At 37.4% G+C, this 27,634-nt stretch overlaps 1 protein-coding gene across 5 annotated transcripts in view; it reads right to left on the minus strand.

Annotated features, from left to right (window-relative positions):
* The window catches only part of SLITRK4 (SLIT and NTRK like family member 4), a 122,182-nt gene that overhangs the window by 88,769 nt on the left and 5,779 nt on the right, over positions 1-27,634 (minus strand). For 2 of the 5 annotated variants that reach the window (XM_051789077.1, XM_051789068.1), the window contains exons 3-4: positions 15,381-15,499; positions 3,564-3,690 (exon numbers count right to left, since the gene is read on the minus strand). The exons of 1 other annotated variant lie outside the window; for it this stretch is intronic. The gene's annotated coding sequence lies outside the window, so the exon portion shown is untranslated. Of the gene's footprint in view, positions 1-3,563; positions 3,691-15,380; positions 15,500-27,634 lie in introns of those variants that run through there. 2 more of the 5 variants (XR_007904766.1, XM_051789094.1) reach the window with 2 other exon arrangements.

The following is a 27,634-nucleotide window of genomic DNA, read 5'->3' on the forward strand; positions in this document are numbered from 1 at the left end:
GCAAATTGGGAAACTGAAAACCAGACAACTCAACATCTATTAATAATGCTACAGGACTATTTATATCTAACCTGAAAGCTGCACTTCCATAGCAATTTATTTTAATTTGAATTCAACTTACTGCACTTGGCAAGTTTCTGTGAATTTGCAAAGTGCCCATGGAGATATGGATACAAATACCTACTTTGGAGTATCAGATGGTACTGGCTATATAAGCTGAAAATTGTTCTTTAAGCCTGATAGGAATTAGTAGGAGTTGTAGCCCTGGAAAAGGCTACACAGGAGTTAGATTTTATGGTCATTATTCCCAGAAGAAGATAATGTTATTAAATTCTACTGATCAGAGGCAGCAGTTTGCTACAGATCAGGTTATGATCATTTATGTGTTTATGGGCTGACAAAACTCAGAAGTTAAACACTTCATTAAGTTACAGGGCAAGAATCTCACAGGATGAAATAATGCAGGTACATTAGTTTGCATCCATTTAGGTCAATTATGTGTCTGAGTCCCTGGCATCTGACATCAGATCAGGGACTTAAAATGGGTTATTCCAACACCCTCAGATACTAAGCTGATTTCAAGCACTCCAGGCTTGAGTATAACTACCAGCTGTCTTTAAAATTAATTATGAACCAAAAATCTTAACAGTGAATTTACCTGGTTTTGAAATTTTTCAGCTAAAATCTGACTCATATTTTTCTAAGATATAGTTTTCCACCTGACACATCGTTCTGGAATCTGGATTTGCTTTTAGAAGGCTCTAGTTAAGTCATGACCTTCAACTCTTCCCATTTGTCTGGATTCTGGAAAGGGTATTTCAGTAGTGAAATGGAAAAAAAAGATATTTTATAAAAGAAAAATAGCTGTCAAAAATTACTACTGGCTCCAGTTGAGAGAGCTCTCTGGGATACACAGACATTTGTTTTGAGTGAGAAAACCACCTAAAGCTTATCGCAAGAGCTTCATACCTTGTGATACTGTGTGATAAAACTCTTTACAAGCTATCCTGCAAGTTAAAGCAATCTCATTTTATTATTAGATAATGTAAAAGTTTGTGATGACAACTGAACTGTGCCCGCAGACTAAGAAAGGAGCAAAACAATTTATATGCAGCTTATAACCAGCACTGACAGTCTGAGCATGCATATGAATGGCCAAGGCAGGTTCCACAGGTTCAAGCCCAGGATATTTTAATGAGGATTTTGACCCTGCAGAACACAGGCCTTCCGTGCTCCTCTCTAGTGATGCTGCAGACAAAAAAAGGGCTTTCTGAGAGAGTCTGTGTTTCATCCCTCTGGTGTTTCATGACAGCCAGTCCCAGCCCTGAGCTCAGCCGTGGCTGCAGAGCTGCCCACAGCAGGTACTGCTGGGCCGGGGCCACGGTCGGAGCTGGCACTTGGCGGGCACTCAATGACAGATGGCCACAATCTCCACCAGCCACACAGAGAACTCTGAAGGAGAGGCATATGTCAGTTTGCCCTGCTTTGGGTCTTGTTAAACACAAAAAGACTCTGGGGTTAAGATACCTTCTCAAGAATATACATTTAAATCAAACCTTCAACAAAAAGGAGTTTAGAAAACACAAAAGGCTCAGCGGGTCGAAAAATGAAATTGTGTCCCAGGTCAAAGCAGTGCAGCAAACCAAACTTCCATGGTTAGAACACATTAGACTAGACTTTTTAGAGCAGAAGACTTTAAAAGAAAAGGTAATGAAAGAAGGTAACAAACAATAAGCTTTACTTAATTTCTAACATGCCTCCAAAGCATAATTAGCTATTTTATTTCTTGATCAACTGTATTCCCTAGTGCTACGTTTCCCAGAAAATCCTTACATACCTTCTTCACATTTAAATAAAGAACAGGAAGAAAATGTGTTTCTAAGTGTGGAATTCTCTGTCTACATACTGAAAAATCTCCACCAAAAGCACTCTTGGGCAGAGGACCTGGGCTATTTTGAGAGGGGCTTGTAGAGCAGGATCTATGAAGACCCCAACAACAGGAAAAATTTAAAAAAGGCCCTTTCTGGCTTACTTTCTGAATTTAAAAATCATACTGTAATCTGACTACATTCTGTAAGCTTTTGTAGTTAATGATTCGAAGTTTCTTTTTTTCAGACTGATGTTTCAATGTTCTAACATGACTTCCAAAGCCTCTGGGCTTTGATATCACAGAATAGATTCAGGGTGGGCAACAATGTTCTGTACGACTTAAAAAGGCTTATTTCCACATAGAGGGATGAGTGTAGGTGTGGTAGACAACAAGTTTTCTCTTGGTCCTAATTTTCAGTGACCTATAAAACTGCTGATGCGTGGGAATCCCTATTGAAGCACATCAGTAACATCTTCATACCTTAACAGGAATATTCTGCTATATATTAAATATGCTAAAGGGAATTATTGTGTATAAATAGCAAACATCAAGTCTTCATTAGCACACCAAGCATAGTATAAACAGCTCATACCTGACACAATATCACAACTCTAAAAAACATTAGGGAAGAAGAAGGTGAAATAATCAGGTTAGTTATTCATTATAGTGTGAAATTAGACCCCCAAACTGTAAGCTTGCAATAAATTGCATTAATAACTTCACTCCTAAAAACAGTTTCAAGGAAATCGGTGAAATCACTGTACATGTTTCTACCCACAAGGTATGCAAGCATTTCCAGGCCCAAAGCTACATTAGTCACAGTGTTGAAGTGAAAAATAGGTCACAAGAAGTGGAAGCATTTCTGCCAGCATTGGCATCATGGGGATTCCTCCACAGGCTGGATGATTATATTACCTCTGGGATCTGCTCTCTTCCCCCAGCAAGGGTCCAGACTTAACTCTACTGAAGATACAGAACGTAGAAAAGATTTTGAGCAGCTCAAAGAAGGTTGTTTTCCATTCTACTTCATTGATCAAGCTGGAGGAGCACTAAAACCCTTCACTACCTGCCCCCATATGACTACCCCCCCATTATGACTGAAAACATGTCATCATGAATTGCTGTAGATAAAGATGCTCACGTGCTGCCCATGTTGAAGAACGTGCAGGTGAAATAATGCAGGTCAGATAAGTAACAAACAATGATAGATTGCTGAGTTAAAGAATACTATGCAGTTTTGTGCCCTGAAGGTTATTTTTGGAATACTAATGAAAGTATTGTTCAATTGACAAAAGAGTAAACATTTAAAAGCCATATTAAATGTTTTGAAGAAATAGTCTTCTTCTTTACGCCTCAGGGTGATTTGGAGTTGTTTTGCTATGAAAGGAGGTCCCCAAGTGTGATCAAGATGTTAAGAATTTATCACTGTGCTTTCTATCAGCTCACAATAAGTCACCAAATTAAATATGAAGTTTAATGAAAAGGTCATAGCTTCCAGCTTAATCTTATATAAGAAAACGAGCTGTCCAATGACTGAAACCTTTAACATGATACTAGGCAAAGGAAGGTGAGTCAAATAGTAAGATATTTAATCTTAGGGTATAATAGAGACTCCTAATAAGTGACAGCCTTCAAAAGATTAGAGTAACAGCTATTCATGTATTACTTTCAGCCCTAGATGGTTTATTTTTACCTGTGCTTCTTTGCCACTTTTATTCAGCAGACCTTCTTACACCCTTCCCTTCTTGAATCATCCTTTCTTGTTTTGGATGCCCTCTTCAAACAGAAAACAGGAGGTACCTTCAAGATAAGCACCATAGCTGACAAGAAATATGGGAAAAATTTCCATATGTAGATATGGACACAAAATGCCCACCCAGCATAGGTTTCCACTTCCTCCATCCCCTTCTTCTCCATTATCTTTTAGGTCTGCAATACTTCTCTTTGCTGGATGTGCTTCAATACAAACACATCAGTGCTTGACAGGAAAAATCCACTGAAGTCAAGAACTGTTCTAAACAGAGTTGAAAATAAGCCACGTTTCTATTTAATAAAAATATTAGAATAAAACCTACCTATTTTGGCCTTTCTCCATTTCACTGTATGTTCTTGAAGTACCTAAAGTGCTGCTTATTTACACTTGAAATTGGTGATACTGAACTACCCCAGCAAAGCTTTATGGATGGGGTGATTGACCTCATCTCCCATTTTGCACTCCAGACAGAAAAAGATCGAATTGGGACTACTTACAAATGAATATTTGGGGACTCTGTGAACAAAACCTTCCCTCAGTGCTGTGAAAAGTATAATATTTATTTCAAACTCTGCTGCTTCGAATAACAATCACACGTTTTTTCACACTTTTCCTTTGAAATTGTAGACATAAACCACAGATCACTGACAAAGGAAGAAGCTGTGTGCATAGCAGCTGGGTAGCAAATATCACAGCTGGAAGAAGGGGAATAAAAACAAGACAATGAACATTCAGAATATTTCTTCCCTGCTCTGTCTGTTCTGCTGGACAGGGAGCTTCACAGTGATGACTACTGGAGACCTAAAATAATTACAAATTCATATTTTAATTTCTCCTTCAGACATCTGTGTCTACTATTTACAGAAACTAATATAAACGGGGTGTCTGTGATTTGCCAGACTGGAATAAACATGCTCAAGTACAGATATCTGTGCAGAATATGCAGAGAAAGTTGATAAAGGAGCAGATGGCTTATAATAATTTTTCTTTTTATTTCTTGCTTTATCAGCACAAACAAGATACAAGACATTACCCCAAAGCTTATAGGTTTGAAATGTTGGGTGTTATCATTTGTAACTTTCTAACAGGAATTTTCAAGAGGGAAACACTAAATTGTCTGATGACACTTCAGTGCTACTACTGATCACTGAAGAGAAGGATATTTAATGAAAAGAGTAGGAGATTAATTTTTTTTGTGGGGTGATTTACAAATCTACCAACAGTGGCATTTAGTCAGGAACTTGTTTTGCACAAGTGATGCAGGCACAGCAAGAACAGGCATCCCTCCACCCTCCTGTTAGAACAGAGGCTTCTGTGAACAACACACCTCATTAATCCACTACAGCTGGGCAAGTTTCTTTGTATTTTATTTTACTAACAAATAACTAACTTCTGAAAATTATGGGACTTTAGCCTTGCATAAGGCTTTCTGTAGTGGGAGGCTGAAGACTTCTGTGTTTCCACCTATGAAATTAGGGAGAAAAACCATACAGGCCCAACCAGACTTGCATTCAACAAACAATGAATCCTCTTCATTAAGACCTGCTGCATGTGCACTGTGCAGCCAGTCTGTGCCTAAGTTCATCATAAGACCATTGCCTAGCACAAAAGTAGAAGTATATTTCAAGTATTCCATACTGGAAAGTAGCAAACAGGTTTATATTTAATATGACATCAATTTTATGCTGCCTTTGCCCTGCACCTCAATATCAACTTCATGTGTTCCCAAAGTTCAACCAACAGCTTAAAATAACCACCTTTGGTTTTCCTTCTGACTCTTTCAGAAGGAGTTGGAGGTGAAGGAACACTATTCACTGTGTCCTGGTGGAGATGTGTAATGGAGATGCTTTTGTATGATATGTATCTCAGCTGAAGAATTGTGTTACATGAATTAGTGTCTCCTTTTTATCTTAATATCTTGTCTGATCTCAACCCGATCTCTGTCAGGTTTAGTGAAGGGGCTCCCCATTCAACATGACACTCACTGTGAAAACTTCACATTGCTACACACTCCAGGTACACCTGGTATAATAATTTGGTCTTTACAATGTTGTTCACAGACCCATCACCTCCCAAAATGTCTTTCTGACACTCCCTGTGTCTGTGTCAGTTCAAGACCTGCCACTTATGAAGCTTGTCCTGATTTTTTAGGTTTCCAGTTTTGGGCAGTGTAGGAGCAAGGCTGTCTGTTCTTACAGTCAGAGCTCACACGTGGTGAATCTCTCCTGTCATTACAATTCCATTCTTCTGTGAAGAAACTTTCCCAATAGAAGTTCCCACAAGCAATTTTTAAGTTTGGGAAGTTGGACTATGCAGAGAAAATTCTAGGAAGCCTTAACATGGCCCATTCTTTTTTTCACCCTTTTTGGTACTCTCCCCCAGATATCAAGTTTGTTGTTTCAGGAAAGGGATTTTTTTATCCCATGTTGTTAAATTACTGTCAAGTGGGATTTAAGGCATTTGGCTTAAATTCCTACTCAGAAGTAACACAGGTCCCCAGATAGAATAATACCCATTTAGCTACCTACTGCAATGCAACTGATAACCTATTTGCTAATATTTTCACTAATGGACTGATCCATACTTAACAAGACACATGAAGATCTCTTGTTGGAGTTCAAAGTCCCTTGAATACAAGAAAAAAAAAGGGTAACATTAGAAGAGGGAAAAAATACACAGAAAAGGAGCAAATAAGGGATGTGCTTCAAGATGGAGTGAGTGTGCAGGTTTTCCCCTGACCTTTGATTTCCAAAAAGAGGAACTCAGGAAGTGAGGTGACTTGCTGTGAGTAGGTTTAATACCCTAGAGATATAGAGGTCAAAAGAAAAAGGTTATAGCCTCCTTCCTTATAAATAACTGATTCAGCTGATGACCAAGTAGTGTACAAGAATTTTAGCAGACAGAAAGAGGGAGAAGGTTTTATATGCAGTAGGTAGAAGAAGTCACTATTTAAGTAGAGTGTACACTTTTATAAAGCACACAGATAGGGACATATCTGAACACAGGTTATCTTTTCAGAGTTTTCTTTGTGAACTATGGAGGTCCTTGTATTCAGAAATTGCTGCATCCTGTGGCAAGCAGATATATTTATTGCACAGCAGAATTTGTGTGTGTGAATGGCTCCTCAACTTCTAAAAGCATTAACAGCAAGAATAAGCTACTGTTGACACCATGGAGATCAGCCTGGCCATAGGAAAAATAAAATAAATGTACTGGCCAGATCATAACCCAGAAGATTTGATCCTGTTCATTCCTTAATCAAATGTGTGATGATAAATGAAATCCCTCCCTCCCCTTCTAGTCATCCTCTGCCAGCAAAGAGTTTCCTGTGCATGTAGAAGCTGTCTTTTTTTTCACTACTTCTTCCTGTCTTTTTGGTTATTTTTTTTTTTATAATTAGAGGAAAATGTGCCATAATGATTAACTGCAGAGCAAGTAATGTGTTAAATTGGTCAATCTCAAAGGTATTTTTCTCAGACACTACACAGTAGTGTATTAATCATGGAAAACGGAATAAAGTTCCTTTATGGATTCAATGTGGACATGAATTAAAAACATCTTTAATTTGTCTCCACTAAAGCTCTGTGAAGCTTTAAATGTTTCTGGAATTTGAATTATGGCCAAAACTGGCCTCATGGAAAAGTCTAAGAATAGATTTTGTTAGTGCTACAAGAGATACACGAGACTTGTTCTTCACCTTATTTGTGTATAAAATGTAAATGCTACTGCATTTAAGTTACTACAGTTACATTAATATGGAGTAAATGGATTAAAAGATTCATAGAACCCAGTACTTATTTCTATAATTCAACAAATTACATTATTCCTTGAGAATGGAATTCCTATCCAGTTTTCTTATCAAATCAGCTACACGATAAATGTCACAAATTTTAAACCTGCTGGGTACTGGTTTTCCTATTCAGTTTCTGCTACTGGATCAATCAGCCTCACTAAAAATCCATGAAACAACCAAATAGTTCAGGTGCAAATCCCCTGAAGAGCAGGGCAGTGTTTACTTGTAACTCATTTACTGCTTCTCAAATCCTGCAGAGGATGTGTGCTGCAAATCAAAGACAGCAGAGGATATGAACATCTCCCTTTCTTATCTAAAGTGATTGTTCTAACAGGAAGGCTGCTGTAAAGTAAAATTAGTCTGATCACACAGCAGATGGGGACATTTTCTTGATGTTTTTCTAAATGTTTGTGAGATAAATGTCTTGTACCATTTGCACCCGTCTGTAATTGCACCTCTAATACTTAAAATGAGTGTGACCTCACACAAATGTGTTTGTAGCATCTTGCATAGATCAATGCTAATTGAATGTTGTTGGTATCTTATTAAACAGCATTTGTACTAAGACTAGGAAAGAGAAAGAGGCTACCCATTTACTTATCTGAATTCCTTTTCACAGCTGAATCTTAATTTTTCTCTCCTCCCTCATCTTTATTTCTCTTTCAAGAGGAATGCAGGATTTTGCTTCACAGTGATGATCTAAGAGGCTGCAAGCTGAAGAAGGATGCTTGAAGGATGATTTAATTGTAAAGTGTTTCATTTGGAGTCTACTCAAGTTTCCAGCTGTGAAATTGCAGATCCTTATATGCCAGTATTTGAAGTAATATCTTAAGTTTATATAGGATGTCTAACTGAAAAATTGCCAACTGCTCAGAAGTTTGTTAGGCCAGAACTCACGAAGTCACGATATTTGTTTTAATTGGACTTTTCATTAGTCTTTTATTTCTAAACCTTTTGAAGCACGTTGTGCACACTTACAGCTTCCCTCTGTCATCAAGAAGGCTGTATGGTTTTGGTTCTGTTTCAATGAAAATTGAGATTCTCTCATAATAAAAAGAACGTGAGAGAGAGCTTAGAGAAAAGCCATCAAACATGATGAACAGACCTAAGAGATGAGGAAGTTATTTCAATATAGCAGCAACAGAGCAGACACGATTTTTCCTGTACTGTGTAGCAAAGAAGGCACAAAGAAGATCCTAGAAACAATTTAAACAAACACATATTACTTTATATTTTTTTCCCCTATGAATATAAGCAATTCTAACTGCTTTCCTAACTGACACAGCTTAACATGACTATATGTGGATAAAATACCCACATTTAGCAGAATGCTGAGTACCATTAAGCTGCCACATCTGTAATTTTAATGCTTATTTGAACAATTTTACATCCAGGAACACTCAATGTGTTTCATTCTTCAAGACAAGTAACTGTCACCCCAATGCACATTGTATTTTTTTTTTAGAATTAATTTAATTTGAATTTATTCCATGATTGTAAATGCACTGTGTTTATCCACCACATATTCACCACAACCTCTCTGATGTAACTGCACCTACACAATGACAAAATCCTTGGTCTGCAAAGAGATGACTGGAGGGGATGTGACAGAAGTCTCTCAAATCCACAACGAGCATGGAAGAAGGGGAAGTGGGACTGATGATTCACTCCCTCCCCAAAGGAAGCAAAGCCAGCAAATATTGAAGTACACAACAAAAAGCAGCTGTTCCTCTTCTTTGTAGGTGGTTCACCAATGGATGATGAGTAAACAGAAACACTCCTGAGCCACACCAGGCTCAGGCATTTTGTTAAAACAAAATTGCTGGAAATGAGAAGTATTAGGAGACAACATATGCTGGCTCTGTTCTGGCACTCTCCATGAGGCATTTCCTCCAAGCTTTTGCCAAAGATGGGATGCTGAGCCACAAAGTTCTTTATTCTGACACCTTCTGGGATCAAAACGAGACCTCAGAGAAGAACGAACTGCACATTTCTTCATTGAGATCCAAAGCTCTAAACTGTACTTTAAAAAAAGAAGCCCTGCACAGACACAGGTCCATAAACACCTGTAGCTGCGAGCAGTGGTGACACAGCCCAGTGAACTGCTGCCAGACCAGGACAAAAGTGCTGGTGCTTTGGACACAGAGCCAGTTCTCCCTAAAGGTCAGCTCTGCCTTGCACTGTCTGGGCAGAGCTGAGCTTGGGTCTGGCTCCACACCACAGTTCAAGGTACTAAAAGTGAAGCGTAACACTCAGGTAAGCAGGTTGAAGTGTTCCTGCTAGAACAGCAAAGCAACAAGGCAAGGAAGCAAGAAACACAAGAGGTTCATTTCAAAGAGAATTTTTCAAAAGACAATGTGCCTATCTGAATGAGCACCTTTGATTTTTCTTTAAGTGGACATATTTAATGTGATATTTCTAAATTAAAACCGGTTTGCTTTTCCAATTAAAACATAAAAATTGCTTTGTTCTGAAATGTTGAACCAGAACACTGACTGCAATTTTTTTTTGTTTGTTGCTGCTGTCAAAGTGAGTTTTTCAAGCATTAAGTTAGCAAAGTCTAATTTGTCTGCTTGCACAAAAGATTTGATCAGAAGGGTTTTGACCAGTGTTGTGTGTTTCATTCTTCTAGTTTTCACATTATTCCAACTGGAGTGTGGTGGCTGAAATTGTGTCAAAACCTGAACAACAATTCATGGAGCTATTAAAATGAAGAAAGCTGCAGAGCTCAGTTCACTGTGATTTACAGCCACCGAGCTGATGGCTAGAATGTACAATTGCTGAATAACTCGATTTCATTTTCTACTCTAGAAGACAGTAATTTAAAATCTTGTTTTTAAAAAAGCCAGGTAAAAAAAACCTATGTGTGTGTCAGTATAGAGCAATCTATTAAAAAAAAAAATCCATGCCTGTTAATAAGATTTTTTTTACCATCTGGAAAAGAGAATATATTTTCGGCTAGTAATCATGCTATGTGAATTTTAGTCTTTACAAATAAAATTTATATCCAATTCTGAATATTATTAACCTGTTGCAGAGACAAGCTATCAGACTCTAGAGAGCACCAGATTAAAGTTACCTACACAGCAGCTTCATTACATATGCAGTGTAATTCTGCTTTCCATAGAAATACATGTTTTCTCCCTCTGTCTTAGTAATGCCAATGGCTGGAACATGTTCAGAGTAAATTTTATCTGGGGGGGGGGGGAACATAAGTATTGGTGTGTCTCTGGATGTGGACATTGGAAGGTGCAAAGCAATGCAATCAGAGCACTATCATTTCTAGTACAGGCAGATATTTCTGTATGAAAACTGCTGAAACTGCCTTCTTGCACATCTGCAGCAGTATCCTATTTTGGCAAATGCCTGTAGAGGTAGGGAGGAACTGAGATTTAATTATGTCAAAGAATGAAAGCAGTGTGAGCTGGCAGATCTAGACAAGCAATAAGGTGTTCTCCTTCAGACCCACAACAGGTAGTTTAAGCTGCTTCCCCTTAGGGCACCATCATAATAGGGTATTCCATGCAATGTGTTTCCACAGACTTACAGAACCTTAAAGTTATTATTGCCAGAATAATAACTTTTTGAATTGAACATAAAGCCAATTCAAAACTAATCTTTGAGACCACAAGCAACATCGAGCGGGAGCAAATCAAGATGGTTTTCTCACTGAACAGTAATTCCATCACCTTGTCATTGCCCTAAATTTTCTATTATACAGAACAGGATACTCAATACAAGGGGACTAACATTAGGAGAACCGACACAAATTAAACTTGTTAATGTGAATTTGTTATGTTCAGTAAATAGTGTTGAGCACACAACAGAGATTATTTGCCCATGACTATTTTGAGATACATGTCAGTGATTCTTTTGGTGATGTAAACTTGGACTAATCTCACTCCTAAATCACCTGTTTTGATTTACTAGAAGTAACTCACTCTTGAAACAGATGTTCCTCAGCTGTCTCACACTAAGAAAGCACCTCATGATTTGCACAAATATTTAATAATTTTGTAGTTACCTTTCAATCTCCTCTTACGACCAATTCAAGAAAGCTCAACAGGAACCCATTTTTTTGTCAAAGCAACCAGAGGAAGGGGAATAAATTAAGACTGGTAGCTATATAATTAGTGCTGAAGATAAAGTATTTCCTTGGACAAATACTATAGTATTATACACTTTCCCTTGGATTAGCCTCTATACTTTTATCTATGTAAACTTATTGTAATTTACTTCATAAGTAGGTTTAGTGCAAATTGATCTTTTATTTAAAAAAGGAGGGTATGAAATTTATTTCATTTTCTGTTAATGAACTTTACACAACAAACATTTGCAGCTGCAGACAACATATTTGCAGTCCCTTTTCCTGAACAGAGAACAAAAAACCAAACCAATCCAGAAAGAGTTTTCCCTGGTAGTAAATTTTCTCTTCAGCAAAGACTACTGCCAGCTATGCACAAAGAGACTGAGATTGCAGATGAAATGTAAATCACTTCCTTCTAGAAGTCACAGAACACATTCCAGAAAACCCAAGGCAAGAAGTCTATGATATGACCCCATCATTGGGGTCCCAATCCAGCACAACACTAAACTGTATAATCCTCTTTTCCCTCTTTTGTCGCCTCCCCAAATGGGAACAACCACATGCTTATGAGTAAAGCAGAGTTGCAAATGCCATCTGAATCAAGGGCCTGAAGGAGCTACTCACTGTAAAGAAAACCAGATGGGAGAACAGAAGCTTTCATGACACTGAATGAAAAATATGGAACATTCAACTTCTTATAGAAAAGAAAAACGTAAACCCAAACAACCCTATTATATTTATTAATGAAATAATTATAGAACTCCTTTAGTATATTGTGTTTTCAGGCTGTTTGTTTCTTCCAAGCTGAAGCTGAAGAGGCAGTACTTAAAATGCATCAATTAGAAGGGTTTCTAAATACAGCTGAACTTTTAAACACTTTCAGAGCAGAGCTGATCTCAGGACACTTCTTTAGGGACTGAATAATAGATTATGTATCAATTATAAGAATATGTATCAAAAGATTTCAAGAAAGGCCATCACCCACTGTCACAGCATTCTAATGTGCTCGGACCTTCAGGGAGTTCAGGTGTTGGAAACCACAAATGCAGGCACTGAAATTCCTGCAGCACAAACCAGCTGAACGAAAACTTCAGTCCTTTTTTTTTACCCTTCTTACAGACATCCTCAGCTGTATTTTGTCTGTCACCAAGTTCATTCTGTAACATTTTGGTTGCATCCCAGACACCATTCTTTTAGCTTGCTCACTCTATACTAATTTCTTTTCTGTACTCATCCTTGTCTTTCTGTCTCCCCTCTTGAACTTCAGGTCCTCAGTACGTGACATAGTCCCTGTTAGTTTCTAAAATTTCTTTGAAATTCTCATAATAATGAGTCTTTCAGAGCTCTTTACCCTTACTAGCCATAAAACAGGACAAACACAGGACTAGAGCCTTGAGAAGATCTTTATTTATCTGAGGATTTTGTTTTATTTTGGGTTTGTGCTTTTTGATTGGGTTTTTTGTGTTTGTTTTTTTTTTGTTTGTTTGTTTGTTTATTTGGGTTTTTAATAACAAAATTACTCTGGAGCCCTGGCTGAGTTTTGCTTTCAGTACCTTCAGTTATACGACCTGCAAACTCATTAAATACATTTTGCCTACAAGCATTGACAACCCTCTGATCACACTTATTCTTGCATTATCTACCCTATATCTTATAGGGTTTTTTAAGGAAACCTAACTCGAGATGAATTCTCTCCCAGACATGAATCATCTCTCTTTTAAGCTGTAGCACAATTTCAGGGCTTCCCAAAACTGTTTACTAGAGGAAAATCAGTATTCACAAATGAAGGTATGCCCTGATTAATTTTTTTCCTGCAAACCTTGTCAAAAATAAGTTAGGTATGGGATATATCCTTCTATGAATCTTTACTTGCATGTTTAACAAAAACCCTGAAACAAACCAAAACCCACGAAACAACAACAACAAAGCAACACAAAAAACCCCCCAAAAAAATCCGATTAAAAATTTACTGAACCATTTGTCCAGACTTTGGAATACGAACAGGGAGACCAAGGCCACGACACACCATCCCAAATTAAATTGAAATCTTTTGCATAATCCCTAAATCCAAAAGCCTAAATGTTAAAAACAAGCAAAGAAAATATTCTCCAGAATATGCTTCCCACTATTACTCAGGCCTAGAATTTACCTGTAGGAGAACCTACATAGGGCTCTGGAAGAGCATCAGGCAGGGGATCAGGAAAGGAGGGGATGCAGAACACGTGGTGGAGTTTGTATTTAGAGTGAAGATAAAAAACCACTGCTAGCAGTCTGCAAATTGAAGCAATTTACGAATTTTGTCCTAGAATTCAACTGCTACAGGTGTTCCAAGTAAAGAAAAGAAAAATGAAAACAGATATTTCAACGGATACTACGTAACTGAACAGGTATTGATGAGAGACTCCATTTTTTTCTGTTTGGTATATTTTGATTTATTATTTCTAACCCTTACATACTTTCTCTCACATTTGGGGCATCTACCCAGCAGCCATAAGTTGCAGCCCCCACCCCTTTCCCCTTTATAGCTGTTCCAAATTCCGTGTAGTACCTCTTTATTTCTGTTCCTCTGTTGCCTGCTGCCATAAACATCAAGTCCAAACTACTTAGTGCAAATCTCTGAACTGTTTATGCAGCACTGAGTTCAATAACTGCAAATGGCTGGGAATAGACCTCACTGGCACTAGAGCAGCACAGGAAATAAAAAGAACCTGTCTCCACATCCTGCTTGTTTACTGTTCTATTTACTCTGGCTTTTCCAAAGAAACAAGATTTCACAGTCCACACTATGAACCCACAAACCAAAGTTAAATGAGAAATTTTGATATGTCACTTTCAGGTCATATACTGTAGCTCTTAACTATTTCAAATTCTTCAAGTTATATTCATTTCCCTGAAAAATGAGAAAAAAATTTGATGGCAACCTAAGAGCTGCTGAGTAGTTGTGCTCTGTTTTTAAGTTGAATCCATAACATTCAATACAGAATAGAAATCCTTTGGAAAGATGAAATATCAGCAGGAGAGGCAGAAAGGTATAGAATAGCCAATATTATTGCAACCTAGCAAAGAGAACTCTTTAATGCAGGCTTCCAAAATTGTTCTTAAATGAAATGTTTGTAATTCAGAGAAAATAAGGTAAAAGATATAGCAAAGTTCTGCTTCAGCTGGTTCAGAAAGAGATGCAAAGAACAGGGTTGACAAAGGGACATCTGGGCATACAGTGCTATTCTGAGTGGGAACCCACTTGTTACTTCTAGTTGAGATGCTCTGGGCATGTGACATGTGATGCCAGGCCAAGCTCTGGGTGGGTAATCCCCTGGTCCTACCTGATAACACCCCACTGAAGCTTCACTGTGCCTTTCTACCAGAGCTTCCCCCAGTGCCTGCTCACAGAACTGTGCTGATCATCTTGGATCAGCCCCCAAGGGTTTGCACCAAGAATTTCTGTGGGTACTCTTCCCCCCTGCAATTATTGATCTGTGTGCTAATAGCGAGCTAGTAGTAAGAGGAAGAGATACAGCTGTCTTAGAAATTTAGGGTTAATTTGTCACCATCTAACACAGGCCATCTTTCTAATAGCTGGAATTAGGGTGTAAAAACATGGGTATAAGCACTTGGAGATTGAACACTGGCACGCTAAGCTATAGTGCCAATAGCTATTCCCAAAGTACTGCAATAAAAGGTGCATCCTGATGTCTGCTTCATTTTCTGACCTTTGAGATGAGCTTTGCAGAGACTGTTTTTATTACAAAATAATTTTTTTTTTACTTCTTTCTCTCCTAGGGGCATATATCTTTGAAAGAGAAAAGCAAGAGGGCTGTCCATGCATCAGCAAGCTCAGAAAGCCCCTTGTAGCGGTTTTAAGACAGTGTAAACATACCTTTGTTGAATGAGCTTGTTCAGTTTTGCACAACTTTCATCCAGCGTCTGTTAAACATTCTTGGTAATATTTTAAGGGCTCTGTAGACTTAGCCCATGACCTTCATTTTCTGCTCTGATCTGTGCATTTCAAGAGAGATAATTTATTTTTTTTTTATTTAATCAGAGTCTTTCCTGTTTCTCTGCTTGCTCTTGAGACCACCCCTCCTACAATTAGGTGTCGGTTGCCTATTCCTTTTTATCCATTCCCTTCCCATGGTGTGCTCCTGCAAATAACTTTGGACCAGCAACTGCATGAAACTCAGTAGGCCCACTAAAGCCAGTAGCCCATTTTAGATGCAGGTCCAGACAAACTGGAATGCTGCATGACTGGCTGTGCATTCCCATGTCATACTGGTGGCACCACGGATAACACACAGCACGGCCTTAAGGGAACAAATTGCTCTTCTCAGGGCCCTTCTTTGTAAAGACAAACCAGAACCGCTCAGGGGACACAGTGGTAATGAAAATGTGTAGAATTAGAAGGTCTGCCTATTAGTCATAATTAGTTGTGTAGGTTGTTTTTGTTTAGAAAGTTCAGGTCCCTGAATCGTTGACAATTATTCCAGAGTAAATCCTTTAATTTATTTTCTTTTTCTTGCACAAGACATTCCTCTTCTATCACCAGGCAACAACCCCATCAGGAGGAAGGTCGACATTGTCTTTAGTATCTTAAATCACCTGAATGCCTAAATAGTTAACAATACTGAAATAAATACATTGAGGGGCAGAAGAAGAGCCACTAACTCTTACTTGCCTTTCATTTTTAGTCCTGGCCATGTAAAACATGTACTGTTCTCTGTGACTCAATTTCCATAGCTATATAAAGGAGATAAGTTTCCTTATACCACAGAATTGCTGTGATAAATGCTAAGCAGTATAAACAAAACAGTATATAAATTGAGTTTCATAAATAAAGAGACATATGAGTGTTTAGCATAGGCAGATAATAGTGGTAATTTCTGCAGGAAACAGTTCTTTGGATGACTGAGATGAGAGAAAGCAAATTCCTAGAAATTAATTAGTTTGAAACAATATCCCACTGAGATAAGTGGAAATTGCACATCCAAATAAATTTAAGAATCTAGAACTAAAGTTTTAACTTTTGAATCACAAGAAATGACAAGATATTTCACGATAAAAATTAATTTCTCAACATCTTTAATATGTAGGACATTCAAATGCTTTTCAGCATCCATAAACAAGTCACATTTTCCTAATTAACCACAACTACTTCTCCAAATCTTGTAGTTAATGAGCACTAGCCTTTTTATTTCAAACATCGATAAAAGATTAATGTTTTGACAAGCATAAGCCATAGATATGTCAAAATGAAGAATGTGCTGTACTTCGACATTTTTGCTTCATTTCTTGCTGAGCACTTCAGACTTTATGAATAAATAAACTGGAAAATTGAGTAACTTGCTCTAGTGAAGTTTAGAGACACACCTATGAATAATCTATTTCTAATAAAACCCCCTATTTTAAACTGAACAATTGCCACGCTGTGTTTCACAGTCACGTATGAACAAGACGTAACAACCCAACCATCAGCACCAAGTCCACCACTAAACCATGACCCTAAACACCACATCTACACATTTCTTGAACACTTCCAGGGATGGTGATTCTACCACTTCCCTGGGCAGCCTGTTCCAATGCTTGGCCATCCTTTCAGTGAAGAAATTTTTCCCGATATCACATCTAAACCTCTCCTGAAATATGTGATTTATTTACTCAGTATTTAGTATTTCATCTGGAAGTAAGAGAAGTGGGCACCTGTTTCATTTGTTACCCAAAGACTCTTTGTATGTAAAACACATTACCTGTGACCTTATGTTCTACTTAACTAATATCTAAAATTTCTCAGAGTCACTATTATAACACTGAAGTCCAAGACTGAAATGTGTCCAACACCTCTCAGTAACTCCCCAGCAACAGAGCCCTTGAATCCCAAGTCTGTCAGGCAAAAGTCCAGTGCTCTAACTTCCTCAGCACCTCCATAATTATGGATCTGCCACGAGGACACCAACACCTCACATCTGAAGCAATGCCTTAACCAACACATTCTTGTTTGTACATTAAAAAAGAAATTTTCTCCATAATCAAGTTTACTCTCTGCTAAGCCTAACTTGACAGGCTCAATAATGGAAGAGACACCTAAAGGTCATGGTGTGGTTTTCTTGGGCATTAATTTTACTTTCTGAATCAAAAGGACGTTCATCCCTAGATCTTTGAGCAAACATTGAATATAGCTTTAATCTCTACTTCAATTTTGTAGTGAATAAGACAGATCAAAGACTCTCAGCTGGCTTTTTTTTTTCCCCTACATTTCCTAGATGCCAGTTAATAAATTATGAGAAACTTTATCTGGGATAACTTCTGTACCTCAAAATGCCCAATTTCTAGAACAAGTCCTGGTTTCTGGTTGAGAGGGGCATGCATGTGTTTGCTTTCTTGAAGTATCTCACAAACTGGCACTGACTGATCTGGAACACCCACAACACTGGCATCCTCTTGAGCCCAAATTAAGACATGAGCCTTTAGAGCTTTTGAACCACTTCAGTCGGAGAGAAGCCTCAACTGGCTGAGACCCACAGATTTCAGTAGGGTCAGGACATTCTCTTAGTTACTTGTGGGGGAAGCTAAAAAAGAAAGAGATGTCTTGGCATAAAGCCACCTAAGAGAGTGAGTTTTGAAAGCCTGTCACAAACATGTTAATGATGTGGTATTCCTGCCAATCAGAGGTATTTTTTTCCTTTGATGTTCTTATTAACATGAAGAGGTTCTCCACACCTTACACAGCACCAAAGCACTAATTGCCTTGTAAGATTATGATCAGAAGTAGATTTTTGTATCCATGCAGGCACTGAAATTATGTCAAATTTCAGATTTCTTTGCTTAATGCAGATTATATATCTTTGTTTTATTTATAAAATCTTGTTTTCTAGTTAACTGCTTATTTTAATAGGCACAAAAAAGTACTTTTCATTTTTTGTGGCTGCTGATAAGTTTCTTGTATGGGCAAGATCCAGACTGAGAAATCAGAACTGTTGGTAATTTCCAACAAAAAGTAAAAGAAAAAAAAAGATACAGATATCTGTGGTCCAGTCCCCTTCAAAGTGTTCTTTAATATGTTGCACTCCTTAAAATTAGACCTAAATTTTGTAGACACCAAATTTTAGCGTGGGATTCATATCACCTAACTTTAGACTTCTGTGATGTAACCATCTCTGTCTGATCTAATTATAGACTCCCTTTATAGATAATGGAAAGAAAAGCCAGATTTTTGCTGAACTATTTTAGCAATCCCTCTTTAGATAGGATAAAACACCCCTGAAAGTGCCCACTTTCATCCACCCTCCATGAGAGGAGCTGGGATGGCTGTCTCAGAGGTAGGCACATGAACATGGATATCTAAAATCCACCACAAACTCTTTTATCCAGGAAATGCTGGCATGAGTTTTGGCTACAGCACAAAAGTAGTTATGCACTGAAAGAACACCAGCAGTTAGAACAGTTTGCACAATTACAGCAATAATTCCAGAGTCACAGGCCTTTTTCATTTCAGAGAATCCACAAACCTGCAAACTAGCAATAGGCCACATGCACACATATATATATATACACCTATACATATGTGCCTATATACATGTATATATGTTAAACCCACATTTGTAAAGCCCTGAAGGTTATACCCACATGTATATATAGGCAGGGATAGGGAGAAAGGGGGCACGTGGTAAAAATTATCCCTCTGTTGGAGACATTTAATGCAAGTTACAGAAGTCATAAACCCCTGTGTCTGCAGTTCTCACCAAAATATATGTCACACCATCCTTTTTGGAGTGGAAGAAATTGGATGTTTCAGAAAAGCATATGGAACAACACCAAAGGAACATTTTTAACTTCAGTATGATAGTAGTATAGTACAATTACACTTAATTGTGATGTGAAGGAAGAAAGCTTTGAAAAGCGTGTCACTAAGAACAGTTCATGAGGGAAGCACTAAATGCTTTTTAGCCTAATTTGACTAGAGACTGAATTTAAAAATGTATTTAAATATCAGCTTTGGTGCTGAGCTTTACAGCATCCAAGTCTTTTCACAGCTTAAGTCTAAAAAAATTATTTAGAAATTATTCAATTAATTAATTTCCAACAGTGCTTCCCAGTACACTGTGTTCTGCAATGGAAACACAGTCTGTTTAATTTGAAAAGCACTCAAAAAAGAGAGAAAGGGTGCTTAGAGCTGAGGAAACCTTCCACACAAGTAAAGTGTCTTCTTTCAAATTATTAGTGAACAAGAAACATGAAATGAAACCTCTTTGGAGCAAACACTACTATTTCAGGACATTTCATTCAGTTGGATTTCACAAGGAACCATCAACAATTTAGTACAATTATGTGGTAAACACAAATAAACAAGAACTGACGTTTTTCTTTCTCTCTTTTGCAATCTCTGCAAATAGGGATTAAAGAATGGGACAATGGTTTAGGAAGGGCTTCTTTTTAAATCTTTGAGAATATGCAAAAAAAGTATTCAGTTCCCTTTTTCTAAAAAGATAAACGAAAATGGGAGGTACAGGCAAGTTCTTAAGGAAAATTATTGAATATTCAAAATGCAATTTGTTTAGAAAACTCGGGCTTGTGTCCCAGACAAAATCTCTTCTTTATCAGGTTTGGTATTACTTGAATTCTTATTCTGAAAAATCACTGAAATACAGCTATTTTTTACTAGAAAGGTTCTCTCATCTCAGAATGGGTGGTGGAATGGGATTTATAGACTACCTAGTCCTAATTCCTGCTTTTTGCAATAGAAGGAGCCATTTGCCCCTAATAACTGCTGACCAAAGTATCAGAAAGGGAGAGACAGGAGGAAGAAACAAGGTTTCCTCAATTCACACCCACCTTTCTGAGAGACAAACACATAAAACCAGTCTTTAAAGAACTAGAAATCTGAGTCAAAAGAAGTGAGGTTCAGAACAGTACAAGGTGCTCCCTCAGTTGTACCTGCACATTATTGACCTATTGGAACCTGAGTTCAAGGCTTAGGAATTATGCATTTGTCACACAGAAATAACTTTCTCCAGCAAATCATTGCCTTTCAGTTTTATGCAGGTCAAACACCATGTCAGCTGCACAAACTGCTTTTTAACCCATCAAATATTTATTTATTTATTTGTATATCAATAGATGTATTACTAATATAGAATTACTGTTGGTTGAAGACTTTATCATATAAGCTTTAGAGGGTACCAGGTATCTAAATTGTGTCTTTTAATTAAAAGCATCTTACATGATAATCACTTAATCTATTCTGAGCTCCCTGAGACCATAGTCAGATTTACCCAATCTATATAACTGTCATGTGTTTAATTAACTAATGGTTAATAGGGATTTCTAAAACAGATTAAATCAATAGCAGTAAGCAAAAAGACAGATTTCTAATGAGACTCATTGATTTGGTGGCTGATTTTTAATGATTCCAGAATGAGCAAGCAATGCCTTGTAGAAGAGAATTACAACATCTCAACACAGCTTTATTACCTTGTTTGAGGAGTGCTGTATGCTGCGTTCAGAAAGGAATAATTCATTTGCAGAAATGCCCCATTGTTTTAATTTCACATGTGACAGTTAAGGACATAATTAATGTATAGATCCAGAAAAATACCAGTAAGGCTGTTCTTTTGGTTAAGGTATCAAGCAGGATGTAAGTGTTGTGCAATCCTGAGCATGTGAATACTGAAGACCAGGGAACCTGCTGAAGTGCACCATGAATTCCTTTTTTGCCATATTTTTTACCATATTTCCTGGCAAAAGAAAGTCTGCCCAGGGAACTGGAAAGGCCAGGGGCCATCATGCCAACCATGGGACAAACCTACTCCTTCAGACACACAGCAGCAATTTCTGGAAAATCAACTTGCCATTGCAAAAGCAACCCCAGCTCTTTGTGACTCCATTCTCCACCTAACACTGATTCTTACAGTCACATACCTAATATATCTCAAGCTCATTTTCCTGCTTCATATTCATTCTCAAATTTATGCTCTTTTTCCCAGCCCAAACAAATCTTCATTCCACATTTTCACCTTTTGCTGTACAGTTCATAAATGATGTTGTGTACGGACTTCTCTCTACTGTATTCAGCCTTCTATTTTCCAAGAAGTCAGGTTTACTCATAGTATTTTAAATCAGAAAAAGCCATCGAAAATCTTGTAATTTATTGATCTCTTCTCCTAACTTTCACCTTGATCCTCCTTATCAGATCATGTTATTTAGTTTCAAAATACTTTCTAACATTCCTTCTCAGAATACCTACCCTAAACCCAACTTTTTCCCAGCTACACCTGTCAAAATTCCTTTGTTTTGCAATGACATAATGTCTCCTTTATAAGGTAAATAGAAAAGTTAAACTCATTATAAGAATTTTTAAATTAAGTTGAATTTAATTATCTTTTTAACAACAGTAAAATATATATGTCTATTTACTATTGCTCTAGGATTCAATATCTCTCCAACATTTTCCAAAAAAATTTTTTCCAAGGAAATTCTTTAAGCAGGACTCAAGATATTTTTCCCAGATAAGGATTAGACAGCCAAGACTTTTTTTTTTTTAATTCATACCTAAGCTTTAGAACCATTGAGAAGGTCAAAAACTCAATACACCTCACTCTCCCTGGTCCAGCTTCTCATGTGACCCTGTGAGTAGATCTGAAAAATGAGCCATTTTTCCTCTTATTATGTAGGGAAGGAAGAGAGGAAAAATAATTTCAAAATGCTGACATTTGAAAAGTGTTGACCAAATTCAACTTGAAAATGCTTGACCTCAAGACTCCAACAGCCAGCAGCATAAAAAGCAGGGAAATGCTGTGTTTGATAAGTTACTCTTGTACTTGGGCTGAAACACAAAAGATCTACAGTAGCTGAGATTATTAGACACGCAGTAAAAATTCAAAGTCCAGCACAAGCAGTTGCACTCTGAGTTTTTAAATGTCTCACTGCTATTTCAAGCAGCTACTACAATTTCCAGTCCCCTTTCTGGAGCAGGACCGTACACTGCTACAGAATTACCACAGCAACAGTGCACGAGGTGTGGATTGAAATGATCTCTACACCTTGCAGCGAAAACCACTGCTGTGAACTTCTGTGAGTGGTTTCTAAACACCAATACAGCCTGACCTAGGGCAAGTCTAAACATTGGCTAACCTAGAATATCATTTTAGGACCTCGATAAAATACTTTAAAAGCCCTTTCAGGTCACACTGTGGGTTGTTACCACAAAAACGTTTTTCATCTACAAAGAGCTCCTGTATCAAAAAGGAACAAAGGTAATGGCGAAAATAGAAGCAGCAAAAACTGGGAAACATAAATACATCTATTGGCAAATGGATCAGCTTTTGCTGGCTAATCAAACCAGTGTCAGCTTCAACATGAGTGTGGTCAAGGACAAGCCCATTTGGCCAGGACACTCAAAACATCTCTAAGGACAGTTCTGTTCCATTCCCTCTGCACTCACTTGCCCTTCAACAAACCTTCAGTTTCCCTGGTTTAAGTATTTCCTATAATGCAGCAGTTTTCCTGGAAAGATTAGATTTATTTTTTTAATCCCAAGGTCTAATGTTAACCAGTCATGATTTCAAACAGTTGGTAAGACAGTACATGTTCTTTTCTGTCCTTAATTCTCTCATTTCTCTATTATGTCTTGTTATAACAAACAACAATTACCATGTTTTACTTTTATCTGATTTTATGATAAAAGAAGATATATTGTACCATTTTTCATGCTGTATGTCTTCAGGAGGAAAAGATCTTACTCTGGGAGGTACACTTTTACTGAGATTAATTCCCACAATTAATCTCAATGAATTATATGTTTAATTAGATGCCTGTTAATTTTTTATGCCTACAATGAATCATAGAGCTAACTTGAGGAAACCAGAAATGCACTGCATTAAAATAAGCGGTCGTTTAAGTTGATATTATGCATAAATATCAGTAATAAACCAGATGCATGTTTTAAAGCAGGCAATAATGTTCCCTGAAGATAGTCATCAAGAAATGCCCTTCTAAAGGTATTTTTCACTCCAAGCCCCTGTAAAATAGGTATTTATTGTTGTCACTGTTGGTCCTCTTGAAGATTGAATGACTGAAGGAATGTATTTAACTGTTGTGCAATTCTGCTTCATTGTCTCAGAGACACAGATAGTAGCACACAAACTGTGGATATATTTAAAAGAGCTGTTGGATGAGATGCCTGCTGCAGGATTTGAAGGGTAGAGGGTGAAATAGAAAACAAAACCACTGATCACATACCAGAACTCTTTGCTCAGAAAGCTTGAATTTGGTGCATTCTGTGGATTTTGGGAGGAGATGGGGAAGGATGTGCAAAAAACACTTGGGAGGTTAAACTATAAATTTGTTCATTTCTGGAAAGTATTTGTGAATGCAGAGCTCACAACGTGTTGAGGACATAAAAATGACCTTTTCTCCCAAAAAAAATCCTTTTCCCTCTTGGAGACACCTGAACCAATACTTCACAATTCAGGCTCATGGATTCCAGGTGACAGTTTTCTTTCTTTTTTTTCCTTTTTTTAACGTTATCTTGCTAAGGTTGAAATTTTCTGCAAAACTATCCCATTTATCAGACTGGCTTTAACAGTAAGACACTCGTATTTCAGGCCAGGAAAGCAAAGCTCTTGATACCATACATTAAAAAATAATGCCATGAGTCTGACTACTTTGGCAAGGATCTGAGCACACCAGCTGCTTGCCTCTCCCACTGCAGATAGAGCTAAACACATTTCTGCTAGAGGGAAGAGAACTAAGTTTAGCTCTACTAATTGTATTTTAGTCACAAGAATATTGTCATACACCCCACTTGGAAGGTTTCAACATCTTTATCATAGCACAAATCTTTCCCTTGGAGAAAGGGGAAAAAAATGTAAAATACTGGCTCTAATTTCTGCTCACTCCAAGAAAAAAAGACCTATAGACTTGTACTACCACTTTGAATTTATGATTTAGATTTATTTACTCTTGCAGAAAACAGAGTCTATGTGTCATGATTTAAGGAATGGAAGTTCTTACTTTAGTTTCTCCATCATAACCCTAACAGTTTAATTAATTTCAAGAAGTTTTATTTCTGCTATGGTTCTCACTACTTGTCATTGGACTGAGACCCACAAATATTTTCTTCATTTTCATAAATTATTACAACTTTTTATTTGATTTTCATTCATCTTGTGTATTAGAAATATGAGCTGATAGCATATTCAGTTAAATCCAATTAAACTAAGTTTACACTAAATATTTCAAATTTTCTGTCCTGCCAGTTTCCAGATGATGAGCTCATAATACATTTGTAAATGTTCTTAATTCTTGCATTACTTATTCTTTGCTAAACCTGAAGCCAAAGAAACCATGGTAAATAATTCAATATTAGAATTTCAACGGAGAAAAGGTAAAATTATTTCTTCTTCATGCTTTTTAAAAGGATCTGTAGATGCAAAGAGATCCTCTACACACTGCATGAAATTCTACTCAGACCACTACAGTACTGGACTAGGAAGAATACTAGACCAGTGGTTTTCTAGAGTATTGTCTTGTTCTGTCAAGAACATGCATGTTAATATTTTGGGGTGAAATTAACCCCCTTTGACCCATTCCTAAAACTGAAAGTAAAGAAAGAGAAGTAAATCAATGAAAAAGAAAAAAGGAAAAAAACCTCCAAGTCTGACTGGAATGTAAGCTTTGCTCTAGTATTATTTACAGGATCTATGAAGTGTACTGATTAGGACAATATTTTTCCTCCTACGTGGAAGAAAGGATGCCAGAAGTACAATAAGCATAAGAAACAGCTTGGCAGAATGGTTGGCATTTCGAGAGTACTTGTGGGGGAGAGGATTTGATAGCTGGATTACAGCAAATAAAGTGAATTTCCAGCTAATTAGTGTAGCATTGTCATGGTTTAACCCCAGCAGAGCACCACGCACTGAGCGCTCCCTCCTCCCGCCTCTGCTCCCCATGGAGAGGGGAATGGGAAAGAAAAGGGAAACCTGTGGGTTGGGACAAGAACAATTTAATAACTGAAACAACCCAAAATATACTAATACTACTACTAATTGTAATAAAAGGAAGAGAGAAGAATAAAACCCGTGAGAAAGAAGTGATGCAAGATACCCAGTGGCTCAACACCCGCTGATCAAAGCTCAGTTCATACCTGAGTAACAATGGGAGCCCCCCAGCCAACTGCCCCCAGTTTATATTCCAGGTATGATGTTCCATGGCATGGAGTATCCCTTTGGCCAGTCTGGGTCAGCTCTCCTGCCCATACCCCTTCCTGGTTTCTGGTGCACCTGCTCCCTGCCAGAGCATGGGAACCTCAAGTCCTTGACTGAGAGCCAGCACTGCTTAGCAGCAACTAAACATCAGTGTGTTCTCAACTTATTCTCATACTAAATCCAAATCACAGCACTGTACCAGACACTAAGAAGAAAATTAACTCTATTCCATCTAAAATCAGGACAACCATCAATTGGTAATAAAATGCAACCAATTTTTGTACTCTTATATGTTATGTTAGAAGTATATAATAGCTTCACACCGTTGAATTCACTGAAAATTCTAGTCTTCTAATAAGCACTTATAATTTGTAAATCAAATTTATTTTTAAAGTCAACATGAATACTTATTTTAAAATTCATGGAGACAGGAAATAAGTCAGAATTCAGTCTTAACATCCAGTCAATGGAAATAGCTCAATTCTTCAGGTCTTCCTCTAGACAGTATACACAAACAACATGAATTTCAAAATTTTCTCAAAGTGTTCATATTAAGAGCTTCCTCTTGCCCTCCTACTCTAGGACACTCCATTCACTGTTAGAAGCAAAGCTCTTATGGTTTCTTCAAAAACTAAGTACAATCTTCTTTTTCCTTCTAAGTCTATTAATTAATTCCTTCCCTCACCATCCGTACCAGGCACTTCCTTTGCATTCAGTCACCAAATTAAATTCAGATCCAACCAACAGGAGCTTTGCTGTTGACTTCACCATGGTCAAGATTTTGGTCCCAAGGAATATTAAGAATGTCAGTGCTAAATGTTGTCACCTATGCCTTTTTCCAAAAGATATTCCAGTAAAATAGCAGAATGACTTTAATTCTATGCAGAAGAATGGAAAAATCTCACCGTAGAGCGACTAACCCAAATGTAGCTGCCACTGTAATAGTTCTTTTCATGCAAAGATGTCAAAAGAAGGAGATTGTCTGCAAACTTATCACCGGTATGTGAATGTATTGAATTATATTTTTATAAGACAAGTCTGCTAAATCTTAGATCTGAAGCATCATATAGCAAAGGAGGATTTTGCAATATATACACACCGGAATAGCAAAGGTCGAGCTACAGAACAGAAACTTTAACCCAACTGGGACCAAAAAGACGTGTTAAATTTAAATTAAGATGAAGTGGAAGATTGGGATCAACCAGTATTTGATTTAGCTGGAAGGAAGCAAGGTATTTTAAGAGCATTTAATAAAATCCAAATAAAATCAGGCTTCTGAGGTGTGGAGAGAAAAACGGATTATAGTGACATGGATACAGAGCTCTGGTTTACTACCAAATTGCATAAGCAATAAGCCTATTCATTTAAAAAGTCACATAATTTTACTCTTGCTGCTCTTAAGGACAATATTCTTCAGTTCCTGCTTTATATATACTTCAAGGTAAGAACAAAACTTCCTCATTTCATAGGTATGATTCCACTGAATGCAGTTGAATGCACAAAGAATGCTAAAAAGATCTATTCCCATAAACTCTCAGACACCAATTGCAGTTGCATATGCCAGGGTCTAGAGGACTTGCATTCTCCAGGAGGCCAGGAAGGATGTCCATCCTATTCACTTGAAACCCAGAAAAAAATAGCATGCTAATATTTTAGATGATTGTCCCATAAATCCTCCTTATTTATTTCTAAATAACAGGCCAGATGTTTGTGGCAATACAGTTTTTACCAAGAAACAATAAGAAAAAAAAACATTTTCCAGGTGGAGGTCAGCTGCACTCAGAAAGATGCATAACAAGACATAGTCAGATTGTCTTTTAGACTGATTAATGTTCCTGAACTCCAGGATTCTCAATCTTTACTGTGTCTGTAATCACAAGAAGCTACTGATGGCAAGACATTAGATATAAGTGCTTTTCTTTGTGATAGAACATGA

The sequence above is a fragment of the Manacus candei genome, unplaced genomic scaffold, assembly GCF_025592945.1.
Source record: "Manacus candei isolate 608988 ecotype Guabito, Panama unplaced genomic scaffold, ASM2559294v1 h1tg000003l, whole genome shotgun sequence".
NCBI lineage: Eukaryota > Metazoa > Chordata > Aves > Passeriformes > Pipridae > Manacus > Manacus candei.